Consider the following 6,000-nt stretch of genomic DNA (forward strand, 5'->3'; position numbering starts at 1 on the left):
TATTACCTGAGCTGAAGAGCTTTTTTTAAAAAAAAAAAACAAAACAAAAAACAGCTATAAATGTAATTTCGTTGCTCTACCCGATATGCAAAATCTGCCTAGCATCTATTTCCAATATGAAATCAATTTTACATTTACTCATAATACTGCATGGAACTTTACTGAAAATCTTGATATAATTTCTATAGTATTTTTAAGATTTGCACTAGAGTAAAGCTCAATAAAACTTTTAAATGCTTTACATCCATCATGTCACTAAAACATTTTTTAAAATATTTTGCTTGGTATTATAAAGGTTGAGAAAGAATGACAAAGTTATTTCTTTCTGCAAGCTCCTGCATTTTTTCCCCCATGATCAGTCCTGACTTCACACTTCTGTACCCCAGCTTTTCATAGGATATCATAAGCTTAGATGAAGGAAGAGTCAGATACCCGTATTTTGTCCCTACACACTACAGTTCTGTTGACTTAAATACAGGAACTCCAAATTTACATAAGATTAAGGGAGACAAGATTTATTACATCCAGATCTTTGGTGCCGATTATGCAAGCAGATCTGTGTGCCCATGCAACTTCTGTTCACCTCACTATATTGGACTGCATGGGTGGGGTCAAGACAGCACATATTTCGGTGATGACCCAATCTATTAAGAGGAGTCAGAAATGTTGAAATCCATCTCATACCCAAGAACAGTGAAATCTTCCAATAAGAAAACCTTACTATTAGGAATATTAAGTTTGATTTTTAGGCAAAAAAAATGTTGTCACTGCTTTTGTAACCACTCGGTCTTGCTTCTCTGTTAAGTGGCACCAAAACCAGGCTGAGCAGCTTTTCAATTAAACACACATGAGCCTCCTACTTAGTGTAACCATTATATTCTGAAGTGCACCGTTTTTCGAAGCAGTTATTTTACATATATCACTTGTATCAGCAACGTGGACATTTGGTTGCCATTTCTGTTTTATTATACTTGTATGTAAGGGTCCTACTGTCCTGTGAAAATGGACCCTCTTAAACTGACATTGAAGGAAGCAGCAAAATTTGCTTTGATGTCTTTTTAGCCCTGTGCTCCACATGAAAGATTATCTGGCAAGCAGTGATGGCAGTGCATTAATATATAAAATAATTAGGAAGAGCACTTAATGAAATTATGTGTGTGTTTATACATCCTAAGCCTCGTGGCCACATTATCTCCTCGCTCATCAAACCACAGTACAGCTACTTTGAAAAGTATTATTAGTGACTTCTGTGCCTACCAAAAGAGTCCAAAGTTCATCCAAAAAAAAAGTGCTCGTCGGTGAGGACATGAAAAGCCGTTTAGGCATGCCTGGCTCTGCCTGCACCTTGCTTTCACAGCAGATTAGCTGCAAGGAGACGGGCTCCTGCCGCAGTGGCAGGGATTGCATAATACTCCCTTGAGAGCACGAGAGTGACTTTGAAAGTTTTATTAGGTTTTTATTAGATCGTGATACCCATTTTCCGTAGCCAGCTTGTCCAGTTGCTCACAAATTATGATAATTTGAAATACTGTACTGGATGCTATAGGCTGCCCTTAAGTTCCCCCAGAGCATACGACTCTGAATTAAATGCTGCTAGTTCCTTGGCACTGGGGAGGATGAATTTTCCCAGTATGAAGGCAATTGTCTGCATTGGATTCATTTCGCCATGAAACAGAAGAGATGAGCATGTGACATGATGTATTTTACAAGGTGCTTAACAAGAACATGATTGGGAAAAAATTGAAATCCATGAAATCAATGCTATAACCTAATATTGTTTGGTTTTAGTGACTACTGGAGCACAACAAGATCAATGTCAGGACAGCACTATTCACTCTAAGTATCAATGACCTGGAAGAAGTCATGTAAAAGGATGGGACCTGCCAATGGCACAGCATTGAAGGAGGCTTGCAAGGAGAAAATATAAGCAAGAGTGATACAATGCAAAACGACTTGAATTGGCCCAGAAATAGGTAGATGGAGAAGTTCAATACAAAGAACACTGAGACTGTTCTCTGGGAAAAAAAAAACAGTCATACTGTTATGCTTTCTTTGTCCTGCATTACAGAGTATGAAGGGAAGGCAGACAAGCAGAGCAGAAGGCTAATTAGAGACCCTGTATATGTACATGTAGGTAACAAAGACAAGAAGCAGACAGCAAGGAAGAGAGCCTGGAAATGGGCACTGGTGGGGGTTGGCAGAATTAAGTCAATCAACAGCATGAGGCAAAAAACTTGCTTTGTATCTTCAAGTTCACTACATTTCTGCTAGTAGGCTTGTTCAGAGACCACCAAGTTGCACCTGGACTAAACTGTTCAGCCTTATATAGCTGTGCCGTAGTGTATGACTTCATGTTTATCCATCTCAAACCAGTATTTCAAATGCACCTAGGTTACCAGTCAATCCAGACTGCTATACATCCTTCCATGTGTTGCTTTACTCAATCACTGTATTACTGTGATTGAGCACAGTAGCATAGCTTCTGAGCATGGTAGATGGCTAAATGTCTGTATTAATGCTCTTGTTTTACTCATCTGAATTAAAAGTAACAATTATAAGAGGTAAGATTAGCAGTATGCAAGAACTTGCCAGCAGAGCAGGGCATGCCCCAGCCTCTGTCAAGACAGATAGGCAATGGAGAGATACAGCTGGTCTGCATGCTCCCCAAGAAAGAACCCCTGTTTCCAGAGGATTGAAGGACTAATGCATCATCCCAAGCCCTGGAGAGAGGTCCCAGATGACATCTGCGGTAAGCACTGTCGGCGCAGCTGTGGGACGTAACACTCAGCAGGTTCAGCACCTGGTGCTCCATCTCCTTTCCACTCTTGTCTCCAAAAACTGTGTGGTTCCCACCCAGCTTTTCCACACTGCTGCAGGAACAACTGACACAGACACCAGGGTCATGTGTTCTTCTAGCTGTGATGGTTATGGCCCCAGTCTTGCATTTAGGATTATCGCCAGACATGAGTGGAAATCCTTGTAAGGATTTTTTTTTTCTTTTTCACACTTAAATTGCTTTCTGTGTTTATGGCTTCTTGAAGTTTCGAACCAACTTCTTGTCAGGTTTCTTTGACTAGAAATTGCAATTGCAGTGGGTGGCTCTGGCTAAATCTGAAAGATTTAGTATTAATATATTGATCAGCTTACCTGAGTTGATCCAAGCTATGCCCATATTTTCCACTGGAGGACCTAAAAAAATAATGCAGCATATTTCTTTACTGCAGCTTAAATGTATTTCAGGTTACATAGTCATGTACTATAATAAAAAAGCCCTTTTCTAGTGCTATTTTCAGCATTGCAAAAAAATCCAGAGCTGGCAGTTTTTACAGTTTCAGTCCAAGACCAAGCTTCAATAAGCTCACACAGCTCTAATGATTGTTAGTGAAAATGTAATGGGCCATTTGAAATACAAATGAACACTGGTAGGTAAAGGGATTTTTTTTTTTTTTAGTGGAATCAATTTACACTAGCTATTTAAAAAATATTAAAATAAATGTAATGTATTAAATGTAAGCTCAAAACCCATTGAGAGCATTAGTGGCCAAATCTGCCAAAAAAGTAGTCATGCCAAGAACACGGGGCCAGATTCTGCTCTCAATTACATTGGTGTTAAGCCAGGATAACTCCCCTAATTTCAACAGGCTTGTTCTGAAATAACACCGGTATTAAGTGGGAGCAGAAAGGAACTCCTTTCCCCTATAGGTACTTTTTGCAGTGTCCCAATTTACCCTAGGCAACCTGGCTCATTTCTCACCAACCTCACGTATCCTGTACATTTATTCGTCATCCCCTTTTGCCAGGACAAGGAGATTGGACTGACCTCCAGACAGCAGTGATGGTCTGGTGCAGCATTTGAGGAGGGGTCAGAAAGCAGTGGGTAGTGTTGTTCAGAAGGTGCCATGTTTTGGAAAAAAAATTAATGGACAAAACCAGCAAGAAGAGCTAATAGGAATCTGTCACTGCAGAATAATTAACAGCTAAGTAGAGTTCAAAGTTTTGAGGGCGATGACCTAAGCAACAGGGGAAAAAAGAAAGCTCTTTTAAAATAGTGTTTAATTTTATACTACCTACAAAGAAAAGGAAGAAAAAACAGCTAAATCATGTGGTTAATATTTATTTTAAAAATTTATGATAATATCCTGAATTCCCTTTAGTAGTCAAGAGCTTTTGTGGGTAACCCCTCCTTCCTTCTACATGACAATTTCTAGAAAATATTAAATATCCTATTAATATACTTCTTTGGGAAAAAGGAAAAAATATTTGAGTTGGCATAAAGCTCTGCAAGAAAGGTTGGCTCTTGCATCCCAGGTGATAAAACCAGGCAAATAACCAAACAAGGAAGAGAGGACCAGAAAGAGAAAAAAGATGTTTCCCTCGTCTACTCTGACTTTCATCCTTATTGCTGGAGAAACCTGGAAAAATTACACAGGATTTTACTTGGACTGGGAAAATTCATCTTAGTGAGGTCTATTATTTGCCATTGCAAATAATCTTCTAACCAAAGGTTTCTATTTGGACTACAAAAAAACCCAATGTTGCCTGTTTTTCAGGTGGCAATGGTATATCTTTTTCTTTCAATTCATTCTCTCTATCGCCAGTTTTTTATTTTCACAAATCCAAGCTAAACTTTCCTGACCACAGTGTGATCCAGTGCTCAGCACCATTTCAACCATGCCCTTTCCACCAAGAGCCAAACTGTGTCCAACCAGTGTTCAAAATTTTGGATGGTAACTAAGGGTATGCCAATAAGAGCAGTCAGGTTAACAGGATAGTCAGGTTAACAGGATAGTCAGGTTAACAGGATATAACAGAATAACAGAAAATATGACCAACATATTTTCAATTCACCCGCTCTGCAAACAGCTGCACAAAGGAAAAGTACTACATTTTGTATTGGACAGCACTACAAATATTTTTATTAAGGTTTATTTGGGGGAGAAAAATTATATAGATACATACTTATCCTTTCATTCATGACATGTAAATAATACAGAGTACTATTCGTCACGTTCCTTGATTTCATGATGGTTGCAAGTGGCAACTGAGGAATAATTTCCTTTTAATTATTGTTTAGTTGATTTTCTCTTTAATTACTGAAGTTATGTGACTAAGGCACCAAAATATGTAATGCAAGATCTTTCCGTACAGTAGATTTGCTATAATAATAATGGTATTTTTATTGTATTCAGTCTGCAGAACGTAATTTTTCAGCAATGAAAAGCAGCTACAGATTCTTAAAGTGTGTATTTTTCATTTCCTTAAAAAATATTGGAAGGAGTTTTTCTTCTGTATGTTAGTATAGGTACAGTGTCCTATGTAAAAGATTTAGGATTTAATAGGTTTGACATTGGAGGGAGGTAAAATGTATAAAGTTGCCTGTCTGAACAAGACAAAAGCCAATGGATCTAAAAATACAGCCCTCGGGCTCCTCCTCTGGCCTTTGCTTTGCTGCCAGCCTGGACAAGGGAATGCAGTTTTCCTTGTCTCTCTAGGGCTCTGAATTTGGGAAAACTGAAAAGGAATAACACACCAAGAACCTCTTAGCTACCAATCATGGTGCACATTTTTTTCCGCCTGTTTATGACTTAAATAGAATTTAAATGTGCTCTGAGTTCCCTGCTTTTTCAACAGACTTTGTAGAAAGAGCTTTAATATAAACAGAACTATCTGTTCTAGAGCAGAGCAAAGTGGATTATTTTGAAACTGCAGAGCAATGCTAATTTTACTCGCCAGACTTTCACCACTAGAGTGGGGTTCTGGTTGGGTCACCGGAAAATAAACTTGTTTTAATGGCTTTTATAACCAGATAAGATCCAAAACGAAGTATTCGTGCCAAATATCACAGAAAGACTTGAACAATAATGCATTGCAAAGAGCGACATTTAGATAAGGTTATTAAATGAGAGGGGGAGGTTATGTGTATATAACACATTTCCGAGCACTTGGGAATTTTTTGAAACATTTTCTGCTGTCTTTTCTGAATCAGAATTTTGACTGACT

Source organism: Pygoscelis adeliae, unplaced genomic scaffold (genome assembly GCF_000699105.1).
Source record: "Pygoscelis adeliae isolate BGI_AS28 unplaced genomic scaffold, ASM69910v1 Scaffold4, whole genome shotgun sequence".
NCBI classification, from domain to species: Eukaryota; Metazoa; Chordata; class Aves; order Sphenisciformes; family Spheniscidae; genus Pygoscelis; species Pygoscelis adeliae.